Source organism: Rhinopithecus roxellana, chromosome 21 (genome assembly GCF_007565055.1).
Source record: "Rhinopithecus roxellana isolate Shanxi Qingling chromosome 21, ASM756505v1, whole genome shotgun sequence".
Classification (NCBI taxonomy): Eukaryota; Metazoa; Chordata; class Mammalia; order Primates; family Cercopithecidae; genus Rhinopithecus; species Rhinopithecus roxellana.
Window position 1 is genome coordinate 63,630,828 of NC_044569.1, and position 21,720 is coordinate 63,652,547.

Here is a 21,720-nt window from a genome sequence, read left to right on the forward strand (position 1 = left end):
AGGAACCAACCCTGAGGATACCTGGGTTTCAGACTTGTGGTCTCCTGGCCTGTAAGAGAGAGCAGGCTTTTGTTATTTTAAGTCACTCAGTTTGTGGCCATTTGTTATAGAAGCCCAAGGAAACTAAGATACCACTTCACTTGCTAAAGGAATGAAGGGAGGGAGAGGTAACCAACTCCAGTGGAAGAAAACACTGTGGTGGACAGACCACTTTCAGTTGAGCAAAGACCTTCGGTCAAAGGATGGAGCCCACCTGTAACAACCTTGTAAAAACGGAGCCTGATATACCTGTGTCCCAACCTCAATCTCTTTCCTTCCTATCTCCAATCTCCACCCATGGGTCCCTCACTGGCTACACCCAACAGGAAACCAGGGAGCAGGGGAGCCCTACTGACATGGTACACCCAGACCACCTCCTGGGGTGGAGAGGAGGAGATAGAAGAGTGGAAAGTGTGTATATCTGGATGGAGCAAACAAAATATTAAATTTACAACTATCATCTCTGGGACAATAAAACTGGAAAGTATCAACCTAAATTTTTGCTTCCCATAAAGTGACTATTAGTCTCCCCAGCAATAGAAGATGTTGAAGTCTCATTCTTTGTCCTGTACTGGGTCTTCTTTTCCTCCAATCTTAAGCCTCTCTCTTCAGCCCCCTCTATTCTTTCCTCTGTCTCCATGCTCAGCCTTCATGGTGGCATTTACTGTAAGTGCCAGTTCCCACATCTATTGTAGCCTAACCTGTTACTCCAGCCCAAGTCCCATTTTCCAATGACCCCTGGAAATTTTCACCAAGATACTTCACACCGTTCGAAGTCAAAACATCTGAAAATCAACCATATCTTCTTTCCAAAACCAACATCCTCCTTGCAATTGCGCATCTCATTCCCCTAAACCATCCAGGATTCAGCCCTCCAACTCATTCACTCTACCAAAGATCAAGCCCTGTCAGTTTTAACATGCTTCTTCTCACCTATGTCTTTCCATATCTACAACTGCCACCGCCGGCATTGAGGTCACATCCCATCCATGCCCGGATACTGGCAAATAAGCTCTGAGCTGGTGGTCTCACTGGAGCTTCCCAGCTCTCCCAACTTTGCCACAGCCAAGGCAATATGACCTTCCTCATGCCATGCCCAGGGTGACATTGTTCAATGATTCCTTCTGCCTCACGTTCTTCCTGTCAGATCCACCATCTGCTGTCTGGCTTCTGAGGATTTTCAGCTTCTGACTCTCTACTTGTCCAGCTCACTTCCAGAAAGTGTTGATGAGAACTGTGCTGTGGCTGTTTCCTTTGCTGTCCCATCCTCATGCTGTGCTTATGCCCTTTGTCACACGAGAGCAGTTACCTAAATTTCAGGCACCAGGGTCCACCATGAATCCAAACGAACGGAAAGCATTTGTTAAAAATCTTACTTTCTAACAATATATGCAGTCAACATTTCCTTTGGATTAACAATAAATACATACTTGATCATAAACGTTTACATCTTTTCCCGTATCCTTATTTTCAAGATTAATTTGCAAGCAGCGTGTTACATTAATTAGGTTTTTTTCCTCTTTCTTTTCCTTTATTTTTTTTGAGACAGAGTCTCCCTCTGTCACCAGGCTGGAGTGCAGTGGCGTGATCTCACTTCACTGCAACCTCTGCCTCCCAGGTTCGAGTGATTCCCCTGCCTTAGCCTCCTGAGTAGCTGGGAGGACAGGGACGCAAGCACCACACCCAGCTAATTTTTTTGTATTTTGGTAGAGACAGGGTTTCACCATGTTGGCCAGGATGATCTCAATCTCTGGACCTCGTGATCCGCCTGCCTCGTCCTCCCAAAGTGCTGGGATTACAGGCATGAGCCACTGTGCCAGGCTGTTAATTAGTACTTCTCTTGGACAAAGGCAATATAGCACAGTGACTAAGAGCTTTGGCTTTGGAGTCAGACCAGAGTTAGAATTCCAGTTTTGTCATCTGCTAAATGGCAATTTGAAACCTGCCTCACTGGGTGTGGTGGCTCACGCCTGTAATCCCAGCACTTTGGGAGGCCGAGGCAGGTGGATAATTTGAGGTCAGGAGTGAGACCAGCCCAGCCAAAAAGGTGAAACCCTGTCTCTACTAAAAATATAAAAAATTAGCCAGACATGGTGGCACATGCCTATAGTCCCAGCTACCAGGGAGGCTGAGGCAGGGGGATCACTTGAGTCCAGGAGGCGGAGGTTGCAGTGTGCTGAGATTACACCACCATACTTTAGCCTGGGCAAAAGAGTTAGACAAAAAAGAAAAGTAAAGAAAAGAAAAAGAAACTTGCCTCGTAGGGTTCTTGTAAAAGCATGAAGAGATAATTTATGGAAAATGTTTTAGCACAGTGCACACATAGAGTTATGCCTTTTTTTGTTTGTTTGTTTGAGACAGGGTCTTACTCTGTTTCCCAAGGCTGAAGTGCAGTCGGGCCATCATGGCTCACTGCAGCCTCGACCTCCTGGGATCAAGCAATCCTCTCACCTCAGCCTCCTGAGTAGCTGGGACTATTGGCATGTGCCACCACATCCAAGGCTCTTAATATAAACAATGAATGGCAAGGTCATGCAACTTATATTCAGGGCCAATAAGTAAATCCAGTTTTTAATAGTATGCAGCCCACAGATGAGCAGTTGGTTGCTGGGTTACCTTCTATGGTCCCTATTCTCATTTACCTTGTCTTCTTAAAGACAATATTTTTACTTAATCATGTTGGTTCTGAGAGCAAGCAGAAATAAGCTTTGAGACTACAGTTTTTCTTAACAACCAAACCTGGAATCAGTGCTTCTGTGACCCTCAAACTGTAACGTCCTCGACAGACAGACTGAGAAACTGGCCACAGAAGGGAGTGGCTGCCATATTATTTCTATATTTATCAATGTTGGCAGTTGCCTCCTGGGCATTGCCTAACAAAGTCAAATGCTAACAAAGGTCTATGTAAAAATGCAGATATGAGTAAAAACCATATATATATACACACACACATATATATACACATATGCACAGTGGCTACAATGGATAGCAATCTAGTCTGATCAATTTTAATGATACTGTCTATAAACTGTTATCATTTAACACACAAAACAAAATCCTGGAAATTATATTTTTATTCTGATTATTGTGCATTCATAGATGCATGATAAAAACTACGAAAATGTTCATATTGCTATTTTGAATGTAATACAATGGATAGCAATCTAGTCTGATCAATTTTAATGATACTGTCTATAAACTGTTATCATTTAACACACAAAACAAAATCCTGGAAATTATATTTTTATTCTGATTATTGTGTATTCATAGATGCATGATAAAAACTACGAAAATGTTCATATTGCTATTTTGAATGTAATACAAGGGGATAAAAAAGGAAAAACAAGAAACTTGGTCCTTAACCGGAAATCCTCATGGGCACACACTGAAACACAAATTTTGGACACATTTTGAATCTAGCGCATGTCTTAAGTTGACAGCAGCACACCACATAAAAGAGGAACTTCAGTGCCCAGTGGAAACAAGCCATCTTCATACAGGAGGGAATTGGAAAACAACTATTTCATGTGCGCACTGCACTGACCTTGAAATCCAGAGGGCTTCTTCCCTCTAAAAAGTATTTTTAGATCAGGCTGATTTACTAAATGTCATTATTAATGAGCTGGGTGAGAAACCCAACGTGTTTTCAAAGCGGTGTCATGGGGATGGTCTAAGGGGAAGGCCAGGGAGGGGAGTGACTGTGCACATTTTGTTGTACAAGGATACCAGGCTGCCAGAGGTGAGAAGCCAGCCAAAAAAAAAACATCACTGAACCCAAACACCAAGCAGTGCACTGGGAGTTCAAATTGTGAAATGTGAGCCATCATGATGGCAGATCCGAATACATCCAACACTGGGAAGGCCAGCTGCAAAGAACAGAAAACATCTTCTTCTTTGATTGTGAGAGACAAATCTACCTGGGTATCTATTTTTCCTGCAAGCCCCCTGATTCCTGCTGCCATGTGAATGGCAGAGGATGCTGGGGCCATTAGCCGTATTTCATTGTGTGCATGAGTTCTGACAGAGGGAGTAGGGTGCTATGTTTATTAGGATTTAATGATATTTGCAGTTCAGAATTCTGCCACCTCTACTGTTGTTACTGTAGCTTATTAATTGTGAGACATTATCAATTTTAAGATACACCATTAGTTTTTATAACACAAATAATTTTTAAGTTGCCAATTAAACTTTCTCTCTTTTTTTTTAGACAGAGTTTTGCTCTTGTCACCCAGGCTGGAGTGCAATGGCACGATCTCAGCTCACTGCAACCTCCGCCTCCCAGGTTCAAGCGATTCTCCTGTCTCAGTCTCCCAAGTAGCTGGGATTACAGGCGCCCACCACCAGGCCCAGCTACTTTTTGTATTTTTAGTAGAGTTGGGGTTTCTACTAAAACCATGTTGGCCATGTTGGCCAGGCTAGTCCCAAACTCCTGACCTCAGGTAACCCACCCACTTCAGCCTCCCAAAGTGCTGGGGTTACAGGCGTGAGCCACCACACCTGGCCAGTTGCCAATTAAACTTTCATACAATGCTTCCTTATCACTAAAATTCTTCCATATTGATTAAAATACATTTTTTCCTGATTATTATTATTGCATGTATGCATAAAGAAAAATAGATTGGTTAAGATGGTCTTAAAATGTCTTTGCATATGGATTTTGATTCTCCTGAATATCTTTTACTGTCATCAGCTCCTGTGCTTTATCACAAAACACATCCTTTATACCATCAGGAGCACAGGTGGTGTAACATTTTCAGAAGGAATCCATAGAAAGTTACCAGTCATTAGTACCAGCCTCATTCAGCTGACTCTGGAAGGACCTAGAGCCTATGCCTGATGCCTGCTCCAAGAATGCTGCTGAAGACAAGGGATTCGCCACTCCCTACCAGGGTCCTGTGTCTTCAGGACTCTCTTTCCAGCAGGTGAAACCCCGACTTTGTTTTGATGCTGCTATGTTTGCTGTTTGTGCACTTGCAAGTACTGGCAACTATACCCTAACTGGTGCCTAGCTAATAGCCAATAAAAACACATTCCAACTTCAGAGACACAGAGATACAAAGATACAGAAGATATAGAAGTTCGAGATGAGCAGTGGAGCACTGATGATGGCACTAATTGATGGCATTTAATCAGAATGATAAATATTATGTTCTAGTTCTAGAGAACTTGACATTTTCAGAGCTCCTGAAGGCCCCTGCCCACATCACACTTGCTCCATTATCAGTGAACACCAGCCTTGAAGAGACTCATTTATAGCTGGGCTGAGCCAATCAAATTTGCTTAGGAGGTTTGAAAGTTACTTTATGGATACACAGCAGATGTACATATTTTCATATATTCATATGATCTGTAAAGATTAAATCTGGGTAAGTGGGATATCCATCACCTTAAACATTTATCTTTCTGCGAGGAACATTCAAATTATTCTGTTCTAGCTGCTTTGAAATGTACAATAGATTATTGCTAATTATAGTCACCATGCTGATCTATCAAACATTATATCTTATTTCTTCTAACTGCATATTTGTAACCATTAACCAACCTCTCTTCATAAGAGATTGATGTCAGCAGCGGGCTGCTGTGAGCACAGCTCTACCCACTCTACAACTGATGTAGCCACCTGGGGAAGTCCACGTAAGCTGCAAAGCACAGAAACACGATCAAAAAGAGGCAAAATGAAACAGACTCAGAATCCATCGAGAGACAGAACAGGCGTTTCATGAGATGGAGAAAATGACCTTAGCCCTTGATTTCCAATTTTTGCTCACATGAGGTTCACGTATCCCTCATTTTTTGTTTTTGGGCTTAATAGTTCCTCTGCAGCCGTATAATAAATCTTTTTCACCTGAGGTAGTTTACATAGGTTTCTGCTTCCAGCAATCATAAGAGCTACAGTAGCCGCGTGATATGGAAGGAAGGCAGGAAGGGAAGTGCTGGGAAGGGTGTGGTCCGTTTAAATGATACCGAAGAGGAGAAGTGCTGGGTAGAGAAGGGTGTAGTCCCTGGCTAGGGCTCCACCCCTGGGCCTGTGCCCAAGGTCTAACTGAGCTGGTTAACACAAGCCACCTATAGACAGCAAAACTAAAAGAGCACAGGATAGCACATGCCCACTGGGGCTTCAGGAGCTGGAAACATCCACCCCCAGACACCGCTGTGGGGTTGGAGCCCCACAACCTGCCCATCTGTATGCTCCCCTAGAGGTCTGAGCAGTGGGGCACTGAAGAAGCGAGCCACAATGCCTGCTGCATGCCCTGCAAGTGGGGGACAAGGGAACCTTTCTCATTTCAGCAGGAGTTAGAAACCCCACTGCCCTCCACTCATCCATGAGAGGAACGGAATTAAAGAATGTGCTGGCCCTGTGCCATTCCCTGTATGACAGACAGAGGGGCACAAAGTGCTGAGCGCCTTCCTATGGTGCTGGCAGGCCCAGGGCAGGAAAGATCCCATAGTGAGGGGTCTCCACTCTCAGGGACTTTCTCAGGGCCCTGCTCTTAGAAACAGTACACTGACTGCTAGATGAGATAGAGATGGCTGGCTGTTGATGAGGAAAAGAGTATTATTGAGAGATGTGTTTAGGGGACAAAGCCCTGGTAAGACAAAGAGCAGGGCCATGGCTCTCACTGGAGGGTGAAGAGGTGGGAACATCAGCATCCCTTTCCTCTTACCTCCCACCCAGAGCCCGTCCTACACCCACAGCCTGAGAAACCTGGGCAGGAGATATCAGAGCGCCTCTGCGACAGGAGGGAAAAAAGGCAATGAGACTTCTTTGGAGGATGTGTGGTTTTCTTAAAGCAGAGGGTGTGGTTTGTCCATTTAAGAAAATTGAAAGAGCCCAGGAGCAGTAGCCCACGCCTGTAAATCCAGCACTTTGGGAGGCCGAGGCGGGTGGATCACTTGAGGTTAGGAACTCGAGACCAGCCCGGCCAACATGGCAAAACCCCATCTCCACTAAAATACAAAAATTAGCTGGGAGTGGTGGCAGGCACCTGCGGTCCCCGCTACTCGGGAGCCTGAGGCATGAGAATCGCTTGAACCTGGGAAGCAGAGATTGCAGTGAGCGGAGATCGTGCCACTGCACTCTAGCCTGGGTGACAGAGAGAGACTGTCTCAAAAACAAACAAACAAACAAAAAATTCCAAAGAGGGCACAGGTGCAGGTGTTGGGAAGAATTAGTGGGAAAGTAATCCAGGCCCCAAAGGAAGGACACCTGCAGGTACTGAGGTGTCTCTCCTGTCTGGCTGTCCACGAAAGGACCCTTTCCAACTGTATGCTTCCTTTGTGGCAATTTCTCAGGCTGCTCAGGCCTAACTTCAGTATGGAACTTCTGACACCACAGTCAGGTAAGTCTGGAGGCAGGTGGCAGGACAGGTGGCCAGCTCCTAGTTCCATCAAGGAAGACGGGGGTGATCTGCTGGGTGGGAACTTTTGGTGGCAGAGACAGCCTGTGAATCTGGAGGTGACAGAGAAGATAGCCTCTGGCTATCCTGAAAATTAGCAATGGCTACACTTTAGAGAAAATGGGGACAGGCCTGGCAATTGTAATGTTAGAGGGCCTATCTTAAGTAGTGCTTTGTACCTCATATTAGAGATATGGAAATGGGGACTCAGTGCTGGAGTTCAGACTCATGTGTGACTGGCTCCAAGCCTGTGCTCCTTCTGTTACGCCAGGCTGTCTCCCAGGAATCGGGGGAGGGAGGACACCCTATGCCACACTTGGGCCATCATGGGCTAGCTACCGGGGGAATGGGGGACTTGCACAGCTCTGCTGATATGCAGCTCAGCCTGCAGGGACCCCAGTGGCCACGATGATAATAGCAGTATCACCACCATCTCACGCGGGGCCGTGGCTTCATTATCCTTTCCAATGAACACTCATATACACCACACCATCTGCCTATCGCAAATTTGTAAAATTAGTTCATAAGCCCTTCAAGGGAGGGACCAATTCTGCATCTTTTACATAGCAACATTTAGATTACAAAGCCTTATCCCAAAGAGTTATCGATCCCATATTACTGATACGAAAATTGAGGCTCAAAGATGCTGGACCTGAATTTTTTACAGTATCCAGTACACTGATGCTAAATAACATAACTCACAGTGGCATTTAATAAGTGCTGACTGCCATGCCTGGACTCTTGGGAGCGCCCCTGACATGGCTCCTCCATCGACACGTGGCCCTCCCAGTGAGTCGTTTTGAGAGCAGCTGTCACTCTGCTTTAATCTGGCACTTTGTTTTCCTGCAGTTCAGCCTTCGATGCAGCCAACACCAGCAACCTCACAAGCTAGTCAGACTTGGAAAGCCACCCTGACATTTTCGGCTGGCTCAGACTCCGAGGTTGGAGCCCTGTGCGTGTGAGGGTAGCTGCTGGCGGGGGGTTTGTTTTCTATGGAATACAGACTTCCTTTGGGGAATGCAGGCATGCTTTCCTGTTTTTTTTTTCTTTCCTTTCCTTGAAAAAAAATTAAAAAAAAAAAAAGGAGGCTACAATTCTAATCTAAGTGGCATCTGCTAACTTTAAAGAGCAAACACTTCATCCTTGCCTCAGAGTACACTTTGCCATGACACAGAATGCCTTTCTAATCACTAAAACATCAAGGAGAAGTCACCAGTTTTAGCAGACACATTTTAAGTTTTTTTGGCCACAATTCCTTAGGTTTTTCAGTGGTCATCAATAAACCTCTATAATTCCGATTTCGGACTTTCCTGATCCTAGCTCAATTTATGCCTGGAATTACAATAACCCAAGGGGCCAGATTCTGACACACATGGTTTTACTTTTACAATTGCAAAGCTGAGAAGCAGGAATCTCTGACATTTTACTTTTTAAATTTATGTATGTTTAGCTATCTCCAAAGATGATATAAGGCTATGTAAAGTAATACATAAAACACAAGGGAACAGAAGTAAGAAGTGCAGAGGTGCAACAAAAAGAAGGGTAGGAAGAAAGAGGAGAACTAGAATGAGGCCCGGAGTAGAAAATGTACACGGTCGCAACTGACACATTCTTTGCGCTGAGCCACACATCTGCCTCTGAAGTTTTCTAGCTGGCATTGTAGCTCCGCAAACAACCGTCATGTTTTATTTGAAGAGCAATTGTTCAGGCATAAACACAATGAGTCTTAAAAATAGCAACTATTTATTAAATGCCTACTATGTGCCAGGCATGTACTAAGCATGTACTAATCTACACCCAGGAGGGGGGCCATTTCTCCTAAGCATGGCCTTGAGCTGCAATGTGTTCATAAGTGGTATCATTTCCAAATCTGGGCTGAGATTCTCCTCTGCTCATGTCTTCTCAGAGTTAGTTACTATGTTCCAAGTTTCTCAGACCCGAAACTCATATTTTGAGTCTATCTTTGAGCAGCAGTGCACCTGGATTGTCACAAGTCCAAAGTAATCCTTAAGTTTGATGAAAATTAATAGTAAGAAAAATTATTTTGGGGCAATAAACACTACCTTAAAAGCTCTGCTGGCTCTATGTTACTGCCCTCTAACTCTCATAAACTCATCTTTAGAGGGAGGGAGGATAGGAGGCAAGAGAGGAGACAGGCTGAGGTGTCAGCTACCTTGGTTCATATCCTGCCTCTGTCACTTTCCAGCTATGACTTCGAGAATTAATCTCCCCAAACTTCAGTTTTCTTATGTACAAAACGGGCATAGTAAGAGGATCTACTTTACAGGTTTGAGGAGAGGACAAAAGGGGTCATCCAAGAAAAGCTGAAGAATGGTGCTTGCCCCATTTTAATGCTCAAGCAACATTTGTGCTTTTACTTTTATTTTTTTGAGATGGAGTCTCACTCTGTCGTCCAGGCTGGAGTGCAGTGTTGTGATCTCTGCTTGCTGAAACCCCCGCCTCCTGGGTTCAAGGGATTCTTGTACTTCAGCCTGCCGAGTAGCTGGGATTACATGCATGTCCCCCCACACCTGGCTAATTTTTGTATTTTTAGTAGAGACGGGGTCTTGCCATGTTGGTCAGTCTGGTCTCAAACTCCCGACCTCAACTGATCTACCCGCCTCAGCCTCCCAAAATGCTGGGATTACAGTTTGTTTTTTTTTTCCCCTTATCAACTCTGGAGAGCACAACTGTCCTTATACATAGATACCATGATGCCAAAGAAAGGGGACAAGGACACAGATTTTCCTCTTCAAAAAGACCTCTACTTTTTCTTCCTTGCTAGGAATGCAAGTATCTGCAACTCTTCATTAAGGCTGGGGGATAAGAAAGAGCCAGCGAAAATGAGAAGGGCCAGCAAGTATGTCAAGTGGCCGATAGTAGCTGCCAGTGTTTGTTGTTGCAACAGTACCTAGTGGATGGACGTGAGTCATTAACATTCCACTGATAGGGGCAAAACAATCTGTGCTGAAAAGGAGAGTCCAGGGGGTCACTGCAGTTTATCTTTGTTTACCTCCTGTTATGACTCATCTTCAGGGTCTGTTTCTCTTCTTAGGAGATGATTTGGCTCATTACCACGGACCTTCCTGGCTTGCTAACCAAGTTTCTATTGAATTGGTTTTTACAACATGACCTAGTTCCTGAGACTCCAGACTCTTGGAAGGCAGAATGTGGCAGGAGTGTAAGATCACCTGCACAGCCGCCAGAACATCACAGCAAACACTGAGCACACACTGGCAAGTGTCTGCAAGCTGTCCACACCACTCTATGCCAGGATAGAGCCTTTGTCTAAACTCAACTTTCCACTCAGGTCTTCCTTGGAAAACACCATGTAACCTTCTTTCTTATCACTATCTCAAGTTCAGGTTATCTTGAAATAAACCAAATACTGATTAGGCTTCCCAGGGCCAGCCAGATCACTTGTCTATCAGTTCTTCTTCCTTACACTTTCCCTGAAACCACACAAGACAGATGCATGGAAGCTAAGAGTGCACCCTTCTGAGTGTGGCACAGCAGGTGGGACAGGTCATTGGAGGTGGAATTCTGGTACTACGCAAGTTATTTTTGACTTCTCTGCTTCTGTTTGCTCATTTTTGAAAAATGGGGGTAGACAAGATTGCTAAAGCCCTTTGGAGAAAAAGAAGCTAAGAACAGGATATCAAACTGGTTTTTACTGATTCACCCATGAACAAGTTGTGCCTTTACACGGGTGTTATTTGTAAGGAATCCTGGGCTCTTAGCATTCCTGGAATATTCTATTTAGCTACCGTGGGGTTCAAGTTCCCTTTAACCGGGGAAGAAGAGCTTTTCACCTGTTTCTATGTGTGCTCACAAGGCTAACCTCCTTGATGGCAATTTTGGCTCTGTTTCAGATAAAAATTCATTTATTAACATGTAAAGGATATCATGTCATGAAGGCACTACATATAATGTACTTACAGCCTAAGCCAGAGCTCACTGACTCTCCATCTCGTTTTCATCTGCCAGCATCACGACCCCAAGTCCTCTGGTCATATGGAAGCCACATTTTAAGCTTAAGAGTGTCTAAATTGATTTGGCAAAGCCATCAGTCAGTTCTATCCCTTTCTTCCTAGACTCATGTACAAGCACCACTTAAAACCAGATGCCACTAGCAGTGAGGATACAAAGCAGCAGGTTTTCAGAGTACCAAGTTTCTCCACTGGCCATCAGCAGTTAGGCTGGAAGCGGGTTCAGAGCCATAACCACTGAAAGTCACACTCCTTGAGCTTGGAAAAGATAATGAACATTTTCCTGAACATTCAACAAACATAGTCAAAGGGGCTGGGGATTCCCAAGACCAAAAGAGGGATCTGTCGAAAGATTAGCATGTCCAGAATTGCTGGGCACAGGGGTGAGCGGCCTCCTATGCCACTGTCCGTGGTTCTGAACCCAGCTGGGTAATTCTCTGGGAAGCTGGAGGTGGAGGAAACCTGCACCCATTCCGAGGCTCTTGGTGAGTGTCCTGAGAAAGGAGGAGATGATACATTGTGGATTGGGGCATAAAACAGTGTTGGTCAACACTTTGCTTCCACCCCCATAGCAGGCACAGTATTCAGTCAGACTTTACACACATTTTGATGTTAAAGTAATGATTAAGAGAACAAACCTGGCTGGGCACAGTGACTCACTCTGGTAATCCCAGCACTTTGGGAGGCTGAGGCTGGCAGATCACTTGAAGTTAGGAGTTTGAGACCGGCCTGGACAACGTGGTGAAATCCCATCTCTACTAAAAATACAAAAATTAGCCAGGTGTGGTGACGTGCGCGCCTGTAATTACAGCTACTCGAGAGGCTGTGGCCGAAGGATCACTTGAACTTGGGAGGCAGAGGTTGCAGTGAGCCAAGAACAAGCCATTCCTAAAATAACTATAAACAGAATTCTAAAACACTCGTTTGTTAATGGGTCTTCTCTTGTCATTATATTCATTGCTGTCTTGCCATTATATTCATATAACTCATGTTGGCTGAATGTTAAACTTGGCTCTTTTCTAATCAGTGGGCAAATCATGAAAAGGTAGCTCCTCTTAAAATGGCACAGAACAGTACATGCAACACGTGGATGAAGTGGACATTAAGTTACAGGGAGATGCTTGCAGCAGACACTATTGAGGACCCACCCACATCCCCTCTGTCCGCAAACTTTCCATGTTTGTGGGGCCAACTGCCCACAGCTGGCCTCTGCATTACTTCACCTGAGGGCTTTCTCTGGCTACCAGAGTCTGCATACCCGCTGGCAGCCTAAAGTGAGAAAGAGGAAAGTGCCTGGGAACTAACACCTCCCTGGGAGCAGCCCTGAACCAATGACTGACAGTTCACTGTCCCAGGCTCTAACTTTATATGATTCCCAGAGTTCCCAGCTGGATTAAGCTCTAGTAACCTACAGAAGTAACTTGCTTCTAACCACTACTGACTGACTTCCCTGCCTTGTCTCACTTTCCCTCAAGTGCTCCTTGGGATAACCTCCCAAATAAACATCATGAACGTAAGTCCTTGTCTCAGGGTGGCTTCCAGGGAAACCCAAACTAAAACCCACTACTGAGCACACCCATATTATAAGCCAGCTCTCAGAGCAGGCCAGTGGCAGAGAAAATGGGACCAGGTAGGCTGCTTCCTGGGTCTCAACTGTGGTCCAGCTTTTTAGCCCCTCCACCTTTTTAGCCCACTCCTGGTGAAACCAGGAGTTTCACTATAGATCAAAACCAGCTCGGAGGTACCTGGACTTACTTAGAAAAGAGCAGTGCTAAGAAGAATAAAATAAAAGAGGGGGGAGAAAATCTTTAGGTCCTATGAGGTTGCACACTAATATCACACTAAGTATGAGAATGACTGAGTCCTCTGGATGCCAAGTTACAACTAACAGAAATTCTGAATGAGCTAGAAAATTGTATCCTGCCACAAACATATGGCTTTACAGAGTCTTTGTTTTAAAATTAAAAAAAAAAAATAGCACTCATTTGCTTATTGTTAGAATGGTGTGAGAGGACTTCTATCCTTTGTCAGATGAAGAGATTGCAAAAATTTTCTCATTCTGTAGGTTGTCTGTTAACTCTGATGATAGTTTCTTTTGCTGTGCAGAAACTCTTTAGTTTAATTACACCCCATTTGTCAATTTTGGCTTTAGTTGCCATTGCTTTTGGTGTTTTAGATATGAAGTATTTGCCCATGCCTATGTCCTGAATGGTATTGCCTAGGTTTTCTTCTAGGATTTTTATGGTTTTAGGTCTTACATTTAAGTCATTTAAGTCTGTAGTCCATCTTGAATTAATTTTTGTATAAGGTATAAGGAAGGGGTTCAGTTGCAGTTTTCTGCATATGGCTAGCCAGTCTTTCCAACACCATTTATTAACTAGGGGATCTGATCCTTTCCCTATTGCTTGTTTTTGTCAGGCTTGTCAAAGATCAGATGGTTGTAGATGTGTGGTGTTATTTCTAAGGCCTCTGCTCTGTTCCATTGGTCTATATATCTGTTTTGGTACCAGTACCATGCTGTTTTGGTTATTGTAGCCTTGTAGCATAGTTTGAAGTCAGGTAGCGTGATGCCTCCAGCTTTGTTCTTTTTGCTTAGGATTGTCTTGGCTATACAGGCTCTTTTTTGGTTCCATAGGAAATTTAAAGTAGTTTTTTCTAATTCTGTGAAGAAAGTCAATGGTAGCTTGGTAGGGATAGCACTGAATGCATAAATTACTTTGGGCATTATGGCCATTTTCATGATATTGATTCTTCCTATCCACGAGGATGGAATGTTTTTCCATTTGTTTGTGTTCTCTCTTATTTCCTTAAGCATTGATTTGTAGTTCTTCTTGAAGAGGTTCCTTTATATCCTTTGGTCCATCAACAGAGATGAATTCTTGGGTTAAGTTGAATTCAGCACAGGTTATGTTTACCTCCTTGATTTGACAATGAAGCAATGGTAGTTTTTAAGATAAAAATCCCATCTGTTCAGATGTTTGCTAAGTGACTTCTTGCATGGTGAACTTTTCAAATGAATATCAAAGTATGCATACAGGGAAAGGAAACATGTTGCAGTTTTACATGCTCATGCATGCACGCGCGCACACACACACACATGCCAATTAGCTGACAAAACCTACAGAAGGCAAAACAGTTGACTCTAAGATTCAGAATATCTGAAGTCCTGTTTCCTGACAGTATATCATCCATCTGAACCATGTATATCCAATTTCCATAATGATTTTTAGTTGAGCTGAATTTGGCTGATTGCCAAAATGAGCATTGTTTTCTTCTCTGAAACGTGTTTTTTTCAAAATCTTAAGATCCTGACATACTAAACACAGACACAAATTAACCAATTTGGCACAATGCCTCCTACCTGCAGCAGTGGATGTAATTGGGTGTTGTGTTGATATAGTGACTTTAAAAAAGTTAATACATTTTTGTTGGTTTTCATCAGTCACAAAATGACTATAAAGCTATTTATTGGAATGATATTCTCTGAATGCTTAACTTCTCCAGTTACTTAATCCATCTGTCCTCATCCCTCAGCCAGAAGTGCAGATTTTATAGTCCTAACTGGAATCATTAATCCTCACTGCCAATAATCTCCTGTATTATGTTTGCATTCAAATATTGCTTTAACAGTCAAGATAGCTATTTTAAGCAAACAAGAATTTTCACAAAGTTGAAAATTAAGAGCCAAATTCTAAAAAGTATTACACCCATAAAAATCCCCCAACTCTGACACGGAGATATATCACAACAGATTTTGGATTTATTTCATGATTTCAACACAACTGTGTTTTCAGTACAGACTTCCCTGGTTCTTGGTTGTGGTGACAATGAAGAAATGTATCCATGAGTTACATGGATTGCAGATGAGTCTGGATTGAACACATTCTTTGGTTTTTTTTTTTTTTTTTTTTTTTTTTTTTTCCTTTCTTCAGGAAGCATTTCCCAAAACACTGAGGGGTCAGCAGAGAATTCCAGAAGGACTCTGAGAAAACACATGGCCTCTGCAGTCAGCAGCAGATCCAAGGCCTCTTCTGTGGAGTCTGTTCCCACTTCCCACCCACACATCTCTGGATACTTCTGCCAGTCATGGATTTTCCTTCTGTGTTTACCTCGTTCGAGGCTCAGATGAAAAACCAGATGACTTACAAAGGAATCAGATATCGCCATTGGCCTTTTCTCACAAGCCAAAACATCATGACACTTGATCTATTTTTGTTTGCTTTTTAACATGGAGAAAATGTTACAGGGGACCTGCAGGCTGTGTAGAATGCAAAATTTGTGAGAAATTCTACTTGAAAGAGAAATTCATTGAACTTGGTGGACATTGACAAAAAAAGTTTAGTCATACTTATTTTCTAAATAATAAACTACACTTTGGTTGGGTAAGTTTGGAAAATGTAAAGCATGAATAAATGACACACATTCCTTAATCCTACTTCTCATATATACTGTTTACATTTTATTGTATAATACCTATACACACACAAAAAAAATCCAGGCTGTATTCTTTATACTATTTTATTCCTGGCTTTAATTTGAATTATAAATCTTTTCTGTTAAATATTTTGTGAACACATGATATTCATTGGCTACATTATATTCTATCAGAGGGACAAACCATGGCGTAACTTTCTTATTTTATTGTACACTTGTATAATCTAAAGTTCTATGCTAATACATATAATCCTTTAATGGACATTGTTTACATGAATCTTAGTAATTTCTTTAGTATATATCATAAGTCCTCACTTCACATCATTGATAGGTTCTTGGAAATGACAACATTAAGTGAAACAACGTAAAATGAAACCAATTTTACCACAGGCTAATTGACATAAACAAGAGTTAAGTTTCTATGACATGTTTCTGGTGACAAAAACATCAAACTTTTAAATAAAGACCCAAAATACTTCTAACATTAAACATTGAAATAAATGTCAGCTATATACACATTTAAGAAGAGTTAATAAAAACAAGTAAAATAATCATGTACACAATTTTTGGAGAATTAGTGTGTGACTGGGGTCGTAGTGGTGGTGGGTTAAATCAAGGAATAAATGTTTGCAAAGTAAAATTTAAGGAGTGCCTCCTACCACAATACAGTTCAAAAACAGTAACAAATACTGGAATACCCAAAGAAACCCCATGAAGACATGGGGAGAATGTACACATTCTCACAGTAGCCCCAGCTGGGAATTAAATATTTTCACAATGTTATAATGAAATGACATTGAACAAAATGATATTCAAGCACCTGCTGTACTCCTGAACAGGACTTAGAGGCTTTTGATTGCCAAACCACTCTCCAGAAATTTCTACCAATGACTACTCCTATCAGCATGATGTAAGCGTGTCCATCCTCATCAGCATTGAGTGCTGACTTAAAAATGGACAGTTGAAGAGGGGTGTATTGAGACTTGGTGCAGGTACAGAGGTGGGGGTGAGCTACATTCCCAGCTTAGAGACAATGGTTGGGCAGAGCCCAGTGGTGGGCAAGCTACTGTGGCAGAGAGACAGTGTGTGGGTTGATAGGGACACAGCCTTTGAAGTCAGGCATTCTAGATTCAAAACCTGGGTCTGTTTCTTACTGGCTAGGTAGTATTAGCCAAGACGTTTAATCTTTCTGTATCTCAATTTCTTCAACTGTATAACAGTACCTATATCTCAAGATGTGAAGTTAAATTAGATAATGCATATAAGATGCTTAACAGTGTCTGGCTCACAGCATATGTTCACTAAATAGCAGCTATCATTGTATTATGGTTGTTACAAAATATAAATTGTAATAACCTTATAATGAATTAGCAGTTGATTGTCAAGGTTATTTCATGTAAATTTATTTCACTTTATTTTGAAGACAAATATAAATAGGTCAGGGTTGGATAATGTTAAATGCTTGGAGATTGAGAAACTGAAGCTAAAAGAAGTGAAGCGTCTATGGTTCACAAAGCGTGAGCCAGGATAAAGTTTCAGATCCTGTGTCTCCTCCCCCGGGCCCTCTGCGCTGCACAATGTCACATGTTTCTGCAGGACAGCCTTCTGCATCGATGATGTGATACCATGATAAGCCCTAAGATATTTGTACTTCTAGATGTATTTGATTTAAAGAAATCTTTCTGTGACTATCTGAAGTTCTCTACCCAGGAGCAAGGTAACAATAGTCCAACTCCTTTACCGAAACAAGGCTTTTTGGCTACAAACTTTTAAAGCATTATTCAGGCCAGGCTCATTATCTCACGCCTGTAATCCCAGCACTTTGGGAGGCTGAGGCAGGCAGATTGCTTGAGGTCAGGAGTTCAAGCCCAGCCCAGCCAACATCATGAAACTGGGTTTCTACTAAAAATACAAAAATTGCCAGAGATGGTGGTACACGCCCATAATCCCAGCTACTAGGGAGGCTGAAGCACAAGAATCGCTTGAACCTAGGAGGCGAAGGTTGCAGTGAGCCAAGATTGTGCACTATAGCCTGGGTGACAGAGCAAGACCCTGTCTCAAAAACAAAACAAAACAAAACAAAAAACCCTATTATTCAAAAGACTATATTTATTTTGCGCTTTGTTTTGTGAAATTTGGAAAGTAAAATTTTAATTTATTGTAATAAACATTTGCAAGATGTTTCTTGTAATAAACCTTTGCATTCTATCCTTCAACAAGAAGGATAGAAACAAGAATTTTTCAAAACTTGCAAGGTTAAGTGTAAAAGAAATTATAGATAAGTAACCTTAGAATTATGGTAACCTTGAAATTTACAATTACTTATTTTTAATTACCTTTTTTAAAGTTCCAAGATACATGTACAAGATGTGCAGGTTTGTTACATAGGTAAATGTGTGCCATGGTGGTTTGCTGCACCTATTAACCCATCACCTAGGTATTAAGACTTGCATGCATTAGCTATTTATCCTGATGCTCTCCCACACCCCCTGACAGGCCCCAGTGTGTGCTGTTCCCCTCCCTGTGTCCATGTGTTCTCACTGTTCAGCTCCTACTTATAAGTGAGAACACCTGGTGTTTGGTTTTCTGTTCCTGTGTTAGTTTGCTGAGGATAATGGCTTCCAGCTCCACCCATGTCCCTGCAAACTACATGATCTCGTTCCTTTTAATGGCTGTATAGTGTTTCACGGTACGTACCACATTTTCTTTATCCATGGTTGATTCCATGTCTTTGCTATTGTGAATGGTGCTGTAATGAACATACACATGCATGTATCCTTACAAGAGAATGATTTATATTCCTCTGGGTATATACACCATAATGGGATTGCTAGGTCAAATGGTATTTCTGCTTCTAGGTCTTTGAGGAATCATTTCACTGTCTTCCACAATGGTTGACCTAATTTACATTCCCACCAACAGTGTAAAAGCATTCTTCTCTTTCCATATCCTTGCCAGCATCTGTTATTTCTTGACTTTTTAATAATTGCCATTCTGACTGACATGACATGGTATCTCATTGTAGTTTTGATTTGCATTTCTCTAATGATCAGTGATGTTGAGCTTTTTCTCATATGCTTGTTGGCCACATAAATAGTCTTTTGAGAAGTGTCTGTTTCATGTCTTTGCTCACTTTTTAATTAGATTTTTTTTTTCCTGTAGATTCTGGATATTAGACCTTCATTAGATGGACAGATTATAAAAATTTTCTCCAATTCTGTAGGTTGTTTATTCACTCATAGTTTCTTTTGCTGTGCAGAAAGCTCCTTAATTAGATTCCATGTGTCAATTTTTGCTTCTGTTGCAGATGCTTTTGACATTTTTGTCACGAAATATTTTCCTGTGCCTATGTCTTGAATGGTATTGCTTTGATTTTCTTCTAGGGTTTTTATAGTTTTGGGTTTTACATTTAAGTCTTTAATCCATCTTGAGTTAATTTTTGTTTAAGGTGTAATGAAGGGGTCCAGTTTCAATTTTCTGCATATGACTAGCCAGTGTTCTGAGCACCATTAATTAAATAGGGAATCTTTTCTCCATTGCTTTTGCTAGGTTTGTCCAGGAACAGATGGTTGTAGATGTGCGGTCTTATTTCCGAGTTTTCTATTCTGTTCCATTGGTCTATATGCCTGTTTTTGTACAAGTACCATGCTGTTTTGGTTATTGTAGCCTTGTAGTATAGTTCAAAGTTGGGTAGTGTGATGCCGCCAAGCTTTGTTCTTTTTGTTTAGGATTGTCATGGCTATATGGGTTTTTTAGTTCTATATGAATTTTAAAGTAGTTTTTCTGGTTCTGTGAAGAATGTCAGTGGTAGCCTGATGGGAATAGCATTGAATTTATAAACTGATTTTTTGAAGGATTTTTCATGTATCTATCTCCTTCAGTTCCACTCTGATCTTGTTTAGTTTTTGTCTTCTGATAGCTTTGGGGTTTGTTTGCTCTTAGTTTCCTAGTTCTTTTAGTTGTGATGTTAGGGTGTTGATTTGAGTTTTTTTTTTTTTTTTTTTTTTTTTTTTTTTTTTTTTTTTGGGAGATGGAGTCTCACTTTTTCGGCAGGGCTGGAGTGCGTTGGCACAATCTTGGCTCACTGCAACCTCCGCCTCCCAGGTTCAAGCAATTCTTCTGCCTCAGCCTCCCAAGTAGCTGAGATTACAGGCACCCGCCACTATGCCCAGCTAGTTTTCTTTATTTTTAGTAGAGATGGGGTTTCACCATGTTGGCCAGGCTGGTCTTGAACTCCTGACCTCACGACTCGCCCACCTCAGCCTCCCAAAGTGCTGGGATTACAGGTGTGAGCCACCGTGCCCAGCCAATTTGAGATCTTTTTAGTCTTTTGATGTGGGCATTTAGTGCTATAAAATTTCCTCTTAACATTGCGTCAGCTGCATTCCAGAGATTCTGGTACGTTGTCTGTTTGTTCTTATTGGTTTCAAAGAACTTCTGGATTTCTGCTTTAATTTCATTATTTACCCAGGGGTCATTCAGGAGCAGGTTTTTTAGTTTCCATGTAGTTTTGTGGTTTTCAGTGAGTTTCTTACTCTTGAGTTCTAATTTGATTGCCCTGTGATCTGAGAGAATGTTAGTTATGATTTCAGTTCTTTTGCATTTGCTAAGGAGTGTTTTATTTCGATTATGTGATCAAGTTTAGAATAAGTACCAGGTGGTGCTAAGAATAATGCATATTCCGTTGTTATGGGGTGGAGAGTTCTGTAGATATCTAATAGGCTCACTTGATCCAGAGTTGAGTTCAAGTCCAGAATATCTTTCATTTTCTCTCGATGATCTAATATTGACAGTGGGGTGTTAAAGTCTCCCACTATTATTGTGTGGAAGTATAAGTCTCTTTGTAGTTCTCTAAGAACTTGTTTTATGAATCTGAGTGTTCCTGTATTGGGTGCATGTATATTTAGGATAGCTTTTTTTGTTGAATTGAACCTTTTACCATTATGTAATGCCCTTTGTCTTTTTTTTTTTTTTTTTTTTTGAGAAGGAGTCTCGCTCTGTCACCCAGGCTGGAGTGCAGTGGCCAGATCTCAGCTCACTGCAAACTCTGCCTCCCGGGTTTACGCCATTCTCCTGCCTCAGCCTCCCGAGTAGCTGGGACTACAGGCGCCCGCCACCTCGCCCGGCTAGTTTTTTGTATTTTTTTAGTAGAGACGGGGTTTCACCGTGTTAGCCAGGATGGTCTCGATCTCCTGACCTCGTGATCCGCCCGCCTCGGCCTCCCAAAGTGCTGGGATTACAGGCTTGAGCCACCGCACCCGGCTGCCCTTTGTCTTTTTTCTTATCTTTGTTGGTTTGAAGTCTGTTTTATCAGAAACCAGGATTGCAACCCCTGCTCTTTTCTGCTTTCCATTTGCTTAGTAAATTTTTCTCCATTCTTTTATTTTGAGCCTACATGTGTCTTTGCACATGAGATGGATCTCTTGAATACAACACATTAATGGGTCTTGACTCTATCCAGCTTGCCATTCTGTGTCTTTTTATTGGGGCATTTAGTTCATTTACATTTAGGGTTAATATTATGTGTGAATTTGATCCTGCCATCATGATGCCAGTTGGTTATTTTGCAGACTTGTTGATGTAGTTGCTTCATAGTGTCATTGGTCTTTGTACTCCAGTGTGTTTTTGTAGTAATGTTTTTTTCCTTTCCATATTTAGTGCATCCTTCAGGAACTCTTGCAAGGCGGACCTGGTGGTGACAAATTCTCTCAGGATTTGCTTATCTAAAAACAATTTTATTTCTCCTTCAAGTATGAAGCTTACTTTGGCTGGATATGAAAATCTGGGTTGGAAATTCTTTTAAGAATGTTGAATACTAGTCCCTAATGTCTTCTGGCTTGTACGGTTTCTGCTGAGAGATC

The 21,720-nt window shown here is 42.0% G+C and overlaps 1 protein-coding gene across 2 annotated transcripts in view; it reads right to left on the bottom strand.

The window, feature by feature from the left end:
- Positions 1-21,720, bottom strand: part of CCBE1 (collagen and calcium binding EGF domains 1) — a 259,040-nt gene that overhangs the window by 67,012 nt on the left and 170,308 nt on the right. The window lies entirely within an intron of this gene.